General features: G+C 43.1%; 1 pseudogene; it reads left to right on the top strand.

The window, feature by feature from the left end:
• The window catches only part of LOC127214757 (sodium- and chloride-dependent transporter XTRP3A-like), a 28,011-nt pseudogene extending 16,897 nt beyond the window's left edge, over positions 1–11,114 (top strand).
• The last annotated feature ends 1,127 nt before the right edge of the window (positions 11,115–12,241 follow it).

Here is a 12,241-nt window from a genome sequence, read left to right as displayed (position 1 = left end):
TAAAATATTGTCCTATAAGGCAAGTTTTTTTTGTTTATCGGGGGGGGGGGGGGAGAAGGATGTGTTTTCAAGACAGAGTTTCTCTGTGTAACAGCTCTGGCTGTCCTAAAACTTATTTTGTAGACCAGGCTAGTTTCGAACTCACAGAGATCTGCCTGCCTCTGCCTTCTGAGTTCTGGGATTAAAGGTGTGAGCCATCATGCCTGGACAGGGCAAGATTTAGGGACTGTAAACTTTGTTAGATTTTGCTTCCACATAAACATTTGGCCCCATTTGTTTTCTGTCATTCTTTTTTCCTTATTTTTGTTTGTTTGTTTGTTTGTTTGCATCTTTTTGAGGCAGGGTTTTTCGGTGTATCCGAGACTCTTCTGAAACTCCCTCTGTAGACCAGGCTGGCCTCAAACTCAGAGATCTGCCTGCCTCTACCTCCTGATTGCTGGGATTAAAGGCGTGTTCTATCACTGCCTGGCAATGTATAAGAGTCTTTTTAAACATTGTTTTATGTATATTTTGTCTACATGAACCATGTGCATTCCCAGTGCCCATAGAAGTCAGAAAATGCTGTCAGATCTCTGGAACCAGAGTTAGCCACACTGTAAGCCACTGTGGGTACTAGGAATTGAACCCAGGTCCTTCGGCACAGAAGCATATGAACGCTCTTAAACACCAAGACACTTTTTCAGCCCCTGGCCCCTTTTCTTAAAGAACTTGTGCCAAGAGTAGTTTTTTTTTTTTTATTTATTTTTTTGTTAACAGTTATTTTCTCCCAATACTTGGATAACATTTGCCTTATAATTCTGGTTTCAATCGTTGCTGCTGAATTTTTCTTTTATTTTGATTTAAATTAATTATGTGTGTGTGTGTGTGTGTGTGTGTGTGTGTGTGTGTGTGTGGCGCGTGCATGTGTGGAGGTCAAAGGACAACTTTGTGGATTCAATTCTCTCCTACCTTTACATGGGTTCTAGAGATTGAACATAAGTTCAGGCCTGCATTACAAACAAATCTACTGGCTGAACTGTCTTGTCTGCCCTTCTTTTATTTTTATAAGTGAGCAGTCCTTTCTCTGACTTCCCTAAATATGTCCCTTTGTCTTTGGCATCTTTAGTGAATTTAGTATGGGTGGGTTTTTATTACCTCATCCAGGCCTGAACCTAAACACTATTAAACCTGCTGGATTTATGAATCCATGATTTCTTCTCAGTTTTGGCAAGTTCATACATACTATGTCTTAATTGTCACCTGTGTTTATGTCTTTTCTCCTTGAAGATCTTCATTTAGATTTATGTTAATCTTCTCCCTCCTATTCCACAGGTTTTATACCTCTTTGATTACATATTACACTCTCCATGTCATCATTTCATTGGGTTTCCTTCTATGTTGTTAAAAGGGAATCTGAGGTGGTTTAATGAGAATGTCCCCATAAACTCACATGTTTAAATACTTGTTCCCTAGCTGGTAGAACTGTTTAGGAAGGATTAAGAGGCGTGGCCTTGTTGGAAGAGGTGTGTCTGCCTGCCTGCCTGCCTGCCTGCTGCCTGCCTGCCTGCTGCTTGCTGTATCCCTGCATGCCTGCCTGCCTGCCTGCCCCATGCCTGCCTACCTGCCTGCCTGAGGCCTGCCTGCCTGCTGCCTGCTGCTATGCTTTCCTCATGATGATCATGGATTCTAACCTTCTGCAGCCATGAGCCCCAAATTAAACACTTTCTTTTTCATAAGTTGCCTTGGTCATAGTGTTTTCTCGTGACAACAGGAAAGTGAGGAAGACAAAAGTTGGTACTACGGGGTGGGGTATTGCTGTGACAGGAAGCTGGCCATGCTGCTTTTGGAAGGAATATGGAAAACCTGGGGAAATTGGATTAGGAAAGCTGATGACTGCTATAAGCAGGGTTGAATGGACATCCTAGTCAGAGCTTGGAGAAAACAGTGCTAAGATCATTGAGGGTTATGGATGCTCAGCTCAAGAAACTTCAGAGGGCAACAGTATTAGTGACAGTGTTAGGAACCATTCTTGTGGTGCTTGGGGAAAAAATGAGGATGCTTTCTGCCTGAGGGCAAATTGAAATAGTTGGACTAATTTTATAGGCAGAGGAGATTTCAAAACAGCCAATTATTAACTCTATTGCATGGTTTTTAGTAATCACTTTCATGTGTAGCTACCATAAAAATAATAAGCAGGGCAAAAAGAAACACAAAATGTACAGTTTGAGGAGGGGAAAGAGCACTAATATAAGGAGATACCTGGTGTGAAACAGAATAAAGGGAGTGTTGTCTTTGGGTGAAGACCCCTCCAGCTCAACCTAAAACTTGTAAAAAGGAAATGCCTTTTGTATTTCTAAAAAGCTGCAATGGGGGAAAATGTTATGCAAATATAATTCAAGAAGGGGAACAGGCTCCAACTCAAATGACTGAACATGGCTTCATTGGCCAGGTCGTTCTGGCTTTAGATCCCTGAATGATACATGAGTAAAGGAGTTGTAGAATCTTCCTCCACAGTTAAGAAAAGCTTCTGAAGCGAGGTGTTTGGCATGGGAATCCCTTCAAGGAAACCAGAGAAGCTATATGTGAATTTATGAAAATGAAGCCTGGATTGGGTTGGAGACCTCAAGATGTTGGAGATGTCAAAATCATAGGAAATACTTACCAAGAAGCTTGGGACCAAATCAAGAGAGAAAGTCACATGTTGTAGCCAGCAGAACTTGAAGGGAAGAGCCATCTAAGCCCATTGGCAGCAGATTAGAGCTTTAAGATTTGGGGTTTGCCCTCCTGAATTTCCATTTGCCTATTAGCAACAGATTAGAGATACAGGATTTGAAGTTTGCCCCGCTGGATTTCTGTCATGCCTTGGTCCAGTATTTTCTAACTATATTCTCATTCCTCCCTTTTGAAATGGTAATGTATATTCTATGCTGTTTTACATTTAAGTATATAATTTACTTTTTGATTTTACAAGGAGTTATAATTAAAAGTTGCCGTAGTTCTCAGAAGAAATTTAAAAGTGTTAACACTGATGGGACTATTAGAGTTGGACAAAAGTCATTTCACATTATGATCTGGCCACAAGCCTATGGCAGCCAAGGTGTGGGGTGTGATGGTTTGAATGAGAATGGCCCCCATATGCGCATATGTTTGAATACTTGGCCCCAGTTGGTAGAGTTTCTTGGGAAGGATTAAGAAGTGTGGCCTCATTGGAGGAGTACTGATACTGGCAGTGGGCCTGAGGTTTCAGAAGCCCAGGACATTCCCAAATAGCTCCCTCTGCCTCCTGTTTGCAGAAAGGGATATAAGCGCTCATGGGCAAACACCATGTCTGCCTGCCAGCTGCCATGTTCTCCCCATGATGGCCATGGACTCCAACCTTCTGTAACCATGCACCCCAAATTAAACACTTTATTTTCTGTGGCCTTGGTCATGGCATTTTGTCACAACAACAGAAAATAAGTAAGACAGAATCACTTTCATAGATCTTAATTGGCTTGATTCTGTAGTTAGAAAACATACTGGGCAAAATGAAATTCAGAATGTTCTACCCTCACATGTGCAGGATATCAAAAGAAAAGAAAATTATATATAGAAAGTGGAAATGAGGGGGCTGGAGAGATGGCTCAGTGGTTCAGAAAACTATCTGTTTTTCCAGAGGACATGGGTTCAATTCTCAGCACCCTGTAACTCAAGCTCCAAAGGATCTCTCTCTCTCTCTCTCTCTCTCTCTCTCTCTCTCTCTCTCTCTCTCACACACACACACACACACACACACACACACATAGACAGACATGCATGTGAGCAAAACACCAATGCATATAAAATAAAATTTTAAAAAGAAAATGAAAAGAAGTATACAGAGTTTTCGTTGGGTAAAACTTATATTTGCTTTCTTTGAACCTTGTTTTAAGCAGTTGACTACCTGGCTCTTAGAGGCTGGCTGATGTGATTAGGTTAAGTTTCACAGTGTACAAAGTCACCATTAGTCCAATTTAAGTGCATCTTTAGGTCAAACTACATTCGATTGAACAGAATTACCCTGAGAAATAACTCCCTGTCCACTAATTTTCTCTTCAGCCATATCTAATCCAATATTAACATTACAGTGACCTTTTAAACCAATAATAATATTAATCATTGAAAAGACTATTTTTTTAAGTCATTGATTCCAATTGTCTACGATTTGTGGTGCTTTCTGTGGTAGTCATGGGCAGGAAAGTGAGATCAGAGTACCCCAGTAGGGTGTATTTTAACACTGACATTGTTAAGAATTGATGGCTCCTGATAATAATAGTGAAATAATTGTTGTGTGATATCTAATATTCACTTAAAAATTACAGTGTCATGTTATCCTTATCTGCTCCTGACACCTACTATTCCCACTGTGCTTACACCATTGAGCTTATTTACATTTTTGTATCAGTCAATACAAAATTGTGTTTCTATAACCAAATACCTAACACGGTCATGAGTGAGGCATTTATTTTATTTCTGGAGTGAGAGGTACAATCTATCATGGTGGAGAAGGATTGTACAATTCATGACAATAGACTCATGAGCCTAAGACTCTAACAATTGATGGACAAGGAAGCAAAGAACAGACAGGAAGTGACATCAGTGACATCGGGCTATAAAATCTCAAGACACTTACCCAATGATCTAATTTCTCCAGTGAGAGCTCAGCTCTGAAAGTTATATGTGATGATATATTATTTATGATTCATCAAATCTTGCCTGAGGATTCAGAAAGCAAAGCCAGCAACAAACTATAGAGGCCAGGCAATGGTGATACATACCTTTAATCCTAGAAACGATACTAGCTAGCCAGGCAGTGGTGGCACACACCTTTGGGTAGATTTCTGTGAGTTCGAGACCTCCCAGGGATACACTAGAGTGAATCAGTCTAAAAGATTAACAGAGCTCAGGCCTTTAATCCCAGCTCTAGAGAGGCATATAAAAGACAGGAACCCAATGTCTCAGGGTGCATTGTGAGATTTAATCTCTAGCCACCCTGAGGAGAGGTAGCAGTCTGAGGTTTGCTGGAGAACTTGCAGAGACAGGATCACCCCCTTTTAGACTGAGGTAGATGTAAGTGCTAGTGGCTCGGCTGCTTTGCTTCTCAAACCTTCGGCTTGGAGCTTGAACCCCAATATCTGTCTCTGGGTTTTTATTTTTGGTGTTACAGTTACACACCTCTAAGAGTGCAGCAAGACAGGGAGGATAGACATTCCACATTTGAACTATGGTGTTTCATTCTTGTCCCCTCTGACTCACATGTGTATCTGGTGTCTTTTAATCATCAGCAGGCTGTCCAGGGCACGGGCCTGGCCTTCATTGTCTACACTGAGGCCATTAAAAACATGGAAGTGTCCCGGCTCTGGTCAGTTCTCTACATCTTCATGCTGCTGATGCTGGGTTTGGGGAGCATGCTTGGAAACACAGCAGCCATACTCACCCCTCTGACGGACAGCAAGGTCATCTCGTGCTACCTGCCCAAGGAGGCCATTTCATTCAGGACACCAGAAGGTGGAGGCAGGGCATGGGTGGGTGACAAAATGCAAGACAATCAGTGGAAGGGTCTAATTAGGGGCCGTGTGATTCTAAGACAACTCCAGAAGGGCTGCATGGGTGTAGCTGTGCTCCTGCTAGGGTAATACTCAGTTCCACTTGGGTAAGTTGTTCTAGGAGCTGTATGTACATGTAATGTGTACCACAGAGACCCATTTTTAATTTCAACATCTTGCCACCCAGCCAGGATCATAAGAACACTCCTGTGCCTCCGATGGCTCTATATTCAGGATAGATAATGTCATGTCTGATCACATGTCCTAGCTATCATGTGGGAAGCATCCTCTTCCCTGTTCCTCGAAGCCTGATAGCACCTGGTATTTTTTTTTCTGAATTTGGGTCTCTGTGGTCCACAGTACAAAGGCAAGTAGCTCCCAATCCAGCACTTAATCCTCTCCTGAGGGAACCTCCCACTGGCTGACATTGTATGGTATGGCAGTGGGAAGGGCTACTAAGAATTCAGAGGCACCATGGAAAGCCTTTGGAAGTCAGAAGAAAACCTGGAAATAGTCAAATATTGACTCTGCCATGTTGTGCTACAGGGAGTTATCTGACAACACTGAGCCCTGGAACCCCGGTATAAAAGGGATCTCTGACTACTACCTTGGAGGCTTAATCTGGTCTGGTATATGACCAGAGCCTGGCAAGTGAGAACACCTACATAAATGTAAATTGCAGTTTCCTCCCAAACCAATCCTTATCTAGGGCCCCACACCACATTTAAGTCCACTTCTCACAGTCTCAGGGGCTATGTTTTTGGTATCTTCAGCATTCCCAGACTTTCAACCATTATGATATCCCCCGAAGAGCAACACCCTGACTTTTGTTGTTGTTTTCCTGCTCTGAAATACCTTACAAAGCAGCTCCTATAGCTGATGTGGGAACTCACCCTCCAAAGCACACCTAGGGATCGATGGCTCTTGTTGACATCCAATGTGGGATGAGTCAGGGAGTCTCAGAGAGATGAGCAATGATCTTGTGTTCCAGGTCTGGTGTGCCTCATCAACTGTGCCATCGGCACAAGTTCACCATGGAGGCTGGGAACTACTGGTTTGACATCTTCAATGACTATGCAGCAACACTGTCTCTGCTGCTCATCGTGCTGGTGGAGACCATAGCTGTGTGCTACGTGTATGGGCTAAAGAGGTAAGGAGACCCCAGATCCTGCCTGCTACAGGAGGCAGAGAAGCTGCAGGTCCACATCCATAGGAAAATCACCTTTCCTCTGTGCGCATGCCTGTTTTAGATAGCAGAACTGGCAGTCTGTTCTCTGCCCTCAAATCTCTGCTATCTCTTGCTTCCTCAGTTTACTTGTATCTTTCTTTCCTTTTCCATTTTCTTTTTTCCCCATTTTGTATCATCAGATGGATTTTAGGCTCAAAGAGTGGGTGTACCCTGTGATAATACATCAGATTCTATTCCTGAACACTTAAGTGTCTGTCCCCCTACTCTCAACCTAGGCATAGTGACTGCCTTTCTGCACTTGTCATGCCTTCCTAGGGTCAGTCACAGACAGGGTCTCAAAAACCATGTACCCTCAAAGGTGAAAAGAGGAACATTGTCCTATATCATTATTCTATTCTTTTTTCAGTGTGCCCATCATCTCTGCTATTCTAGACACCCCGGAGCATTGAAAATTTTCAGGGTCCATGCTACTGGCTTCAAGGAGCCTTTGTCAGAAAATCTTGGGAGTGAGCCTGGTGCACTTAGGTGAAGCCAATGTGCAATCAAATCTGAGAGCATGGTCAGAACCTATTGAAGGAGAGGGGAAAGTACGAGTTGTGTTTAGACATACTTACATCCAGAGCAACTTGTACAAATATAAATGCTCTGTTGAACATCTCTAGTTATGAGGGGGAGTCACCAAAACAGAACAGTTGTGCTCTTGGAAATCAGAAAGGTGAAGTAATGCTATCAGGAAATGCAAATGTGCCTCTGTTTACCGATCTAAAGGTAGTTGAACCTGGGAGAATGGAGCCTAAAAAGGGGGAATAAAGTCTCACACAACAGCCAACTTTATTAAGAACATCAGGAAATATCCACTTTGAGTGTTAAGAAAGATCATGTGAGTAAAGCTCTCATGAGTTCAAGCTGAGTATAATCACAATGACAGGCTGCACATGGGAAAAAAAAAAAAAAAAACAAGAATTTCTATAGAGGTATAAATAAGTAATAATAGCCAGTTGGCAAGAATAATCTGAAGCAAACTATATGATACACCTGGGAGAGGTGTAGAAGAATAATCCTCCAAGAGCAATTCAGAGTTTTGGAGAAACTGAGGTCACGAGACTTTTATTTTCTTGGAAGTTTTCTCACAGGTACTCAGAATTGTTTTTTCTTCTTGAGAATGTTTCTTCCCTTTTCCATTTTTTCCTTTTTTAATTTTATGTGAGTTGGTGTTTTGTCATGGGTGTCAGGTCCCCTGGAGCTGAAATTACAGATGGTTGTGAGCTGCCTTGTGGGTGCTGGGAATTGAACCCAAGTCCTCTGGAAGAGCAGCCAGTGCTCTTGACCACTGAGCCTTCTGTCTAGCCCCAGCACTCCGAATTCTCACAGGAATGCATTCTTGGATTGTGTTAGGATACTCTTCCATCCACATTGTGGTTACAACCTGCTAAACCCACTTTAGATTAAAGAGCACCCTAAATTAAAAATGCATTTGTTATACCTGCCTTCCTATCCATCACACTCAGAGCTGTCAAATGATCATCCCAGAGGCCATGTGATTGACGGGGTTACCAACATCTCCACAGAATACCCTGCTTCAGATTGCTTGCCCACAAAATGTTGGGTCTCAAACTATAGCTTCTACAGAATTCATTTCCCTTTCACACATTGTAGAGTGAGAAGACACTAAACTGAACAGGTCAGCCAAGGAGCTCTCCACATACAGTCAAATGCCAGTTTCTCCATGGGGACATAGCTTTGCTTTATTTTGTTACTGTGAAAAGAGAAAGATCACTGTAGAATGATAAAAGATCAATTATAATGTTTAAAAGCTTACTCATATAACAGCTGTAGAATATACATTCTTATCAGCACACTGAAATTCCCCCAAATCAAATCTCAAATAATGTAGTCGTAATTAGAAGTCAACATGAATCATGAAGGTGGGATGCACCTGTAACCTACCAACTTGAGAGGCTGAAGCAGGGAGACTAAAGACCCGACCTAAACAATCAACCTAGCTAAATCCCATCTCCAAAGGGGAGGCTGGAGCAATGGCTCAACAGCTAAAAGCTCTGGCTGTTCTTGTAGAGACCATGGGTCCAGTCTCCAGCACCCAGTTGATGGTTCATAGCCATCCAGAACCCCAGTTCCAAGTAGGTATTATGTATATACATTATATATATATATATACATATATATATATATGTGTGTGTGTGTGTGTGTGTGTGTACATATACATATGTATATGTAGAATATGCAAATAAAATAAAAACATATCTTTCTTTTTTTTAAAGGACAAGAATTGCAACACAAACAAAAGCAACAAACAAACAAAAAACAAACAAACAAAAACTCTCAAGGTCTTGCCAACAGTGCTAAGGAGATTGGACTCTCTCATACAGGGAAACTAGAAACTCTTATGATTAATTAACAGTGGACTCACCAGGATGAGCAAATAATTGAAAATTGTATAACCTTAGTTTGCAGGGTAAGACTATAGAACCCTGCGTAGAGCTATCCTTGCTTTCTCTCCTTCCTCAGGAATTCTGGCGACTCAGCTTGATCATGTTCTGTATCGTGTTTCTGATAGGCACAGTGAAGTTCCTACCCACAGGCAGTCATCCATTAGCCTGAATTGCATCCTGGGAACACTCAGGTGGGGCTAAGCCTGACTGAGTCACCTGCACTGGGAATCTGGACACCCCAGAGAACTGAGATTCATCCCTTTTGTTGAGATGATTTTTAAATACAGTTGTGACCGAGGTCTGAGTGAAGTGTAAATTTTAAAACAGACAGGACGCTCAAAATTCATGATTTATGATTGCTTGTCAGTTGTGCTCCTGAGGCTACATGTGTCACTGTACGTGCAAGGTGGGAGGGAACCCAAAACAATAGTGTCCCGTTGCACTTATTGGTAGCTCAGGATGTGCCATCGTGGGAGCGTTTATACTATAGAAATTTACAAGCACATAGATCGGAGTTTTTCTGCAGTTTCCAGTTCAACATCAGCAGACACAATGGTGGGAGATGTTATTCTATATATGTTTCTCATACTGGTTAATAAATAAAGCACTGTTGGCCAATAGAAAAGGAAGATAGGAGGGACTAGGAGACAAGGAGGAAGAGGAAATAGTAAGGAGGAGTCAAGATGGAGAGTCTGGAGAAAGCAGTATGCCTACCAGCTCCCTGGTAAGAGAAATACATAGATCAGTAGAAATGGGTTAATAATTAAGACAGAGCTAGCCGATTAGAAACTAGCACCTGGCCAACAGCATAATATCAAATATGGAGTCTTGGTGTTTTCATTGGGGCTGGTGCGGCGGCGGGACAAGGCAGGACAAGACCAAGCGGCGGGCAGAAAAACCGTACTCCTTACACACAATCGTATCTTCATGAGATATTTTGCAGTAACCCTTAATAGTGGAAGTCTGAGGAGCCCAGAAATCCTAGAATTTGAGACTCATGACAGAGAAAAAGAATGTGGCCAAAGGTCAATGGGAGGGTGTGAACTGGCTACCACTGAGGTTAAGGCCAGGGGGGAGGCACCAGCCAACCAGGGAAGACACACACCAGGGCCTGACAGGACAGAAAGCTGAACAACAGGAAACACAAGGGACTGGAATCCAAAAGAGAGCACAGGAGTGGGTCCATTCTACCCTGAGTGTTGTCTCAGAAGATGGAATCACCCTTGGCGCATGTGGTCTCCCTGCCAGAAGATGAGGAGCTGCAGCCCAAGGGCAGCCCTGAATGCCCTGACCAGCACACAGGAAGACTGGGCCCAACCAAATATGCCCAGCCTGGGGTTGGGGAGAAGGGGCGACCAAAGTGGGACAACCCCAGCAGTTCTTACTTACCTGCATACCCTATGCCATGGTCCTGGGCAATGTGTGGCCCTTCCCCCACCTGAGCCAGACATACTGCAGAGGTGAGTGCAGTTTGCAGGGACAGCAGTGTCTGAGTAGCTGAGTGCTTCACATCTCAAACCCTCACCTTCCTGGAATCTGTATGAATTATAGGACTAGTGGATGTTACCTCCAAAGATCTGGCCCACAACCCAGCAAAGAAGGAAGGTTGGGCTTTGCTTTCACAGACAGGGCTTTTGTGCTGTCTAAAAAAAAAAAGAAAAGAAAAGAAAATAAAGAAAAAAACTTTCCCTTTCCTAACTTGAAGTCATGAAACCTTTCTGTTCCTCCTCTGAATTCTTAACCACCGGGTTGTGGATATGGAGCTGTGTTCTACTTCCTTTCCTTCCTTTTTTTCTGTATAAAATATGGTATCTAAAAAGGTTCATTATATTATGTTGTTGTATTGTTGTTGTCATGACGAAAAGATTGCAGAGCTCTTTTGCTTGGATTATATCCTTGAGGTTTGAGGAAGTGATGGAAAGTTTGCTCGGCAGAGCTGAGAAGGTGCCCACACTCCCACCTTGGTAAGAGCAAGCAGTCTGTCACAAAGACAAGTTGATGTGGGCCATACCAGGCCTGCTGTAGTTGCTACTTGGTACTTTGGGTTAAAATTAGACTATCTTATGACCTTTGTGTGTTAGAGCCCAACTCCAAACAGCTGTGGGGAACATGGCTATGGCTCCTGCTCCCAGGTGTCTCTAAGAATCCTCACAGGCCTCTGCCTCCTTCAACATCAAGCTGAAAGTTAAACCTGAGTGTTTAAAGAGTAGAATTCTTCTCTGCAAAGCAGGCTCTGCGATGAATGTTTCCTGTTCCTGGACGGTGTTTTGAGGAGAAATGTTAGGAAGGTGGTGGTGGTGCGGTGTGTGCGTGCACGGGGTGGGGACATCTAAACAGTACCAATATGGGAAAGGGGAAGATCCCAGGTACCCTATCAAATACTCATGGGAGTAAAGGCTGATAGACTTAGGCCCACCCCCATTCCAAAGGGATAAAGCTATTGCTTTCCCTTTCCCTGCAATTGTTACATTTCTCATGGGTGTCTCCCATCTGTAATTTGAGAAGACCTCTACATAGGCTCATATACCAGACTCAAAATTGTGGAGGAGGACTTGGAAGTGTCCAGACTGTTGCAGCACTCTCGCCTCAAGTGAAGGAACCCTCCCTAACCAGGATAAGCTTGGTGAGAAGCCCAGACAATTTCCACCTCTACCAGGAATAAGGAAAGTAGGGCTTCTGTCTGTGTGTAAAAAGTAATTGATATCATTTGGCTATCCATGTGATAACTAGGGTAGAGGGGTAAGTCACAACTCCAAAACCAAGAGACTTTGGACTCCAAGGAACCAAGAATCTTCTGGAGAAGGAAGAGTGGGAGGGGTGGCTATCCCCTGCACCCTCCACCTTTAGATTGCTTCATTGCCGCTTGCTGGCCTCTTGAGCTAGGATTGCTAACTATTAGCACCTTGAGGTAGGCTGTCTTGGGTAGGGAAGATTTGCTCAGCTTTTTTTTTTCCTGAGATGTTCTAGCCCACAGGCAAAACCTGAGTTCATCATGAAGTTTTCCAGCTTCAAGGAAGAGATACCGACCTTGCTTTTGTATTTGAAGTGGGGATTGCCTG

The sequence above is a fragment of the Phodopus roborovskii genome, unplaced genomic scaffold (assembly GCF_943737965.1).
Source record: "Phodopus roborovskii unplaced genomic scaffold, PHOROB, whole genome shotgun sequence".
In the NCBI taxonomy this organism is placed as follows: Eukaryota; Metazoa; Chordata; class Mammalia; order Rodentia; family Cricetidae; genus Phodopus; species Phodopus roborovskii.
Note: the sequence above shows the minus strand (reverse complement) of the source record. Positions and strands in the feature narration are given on the sequence as shown.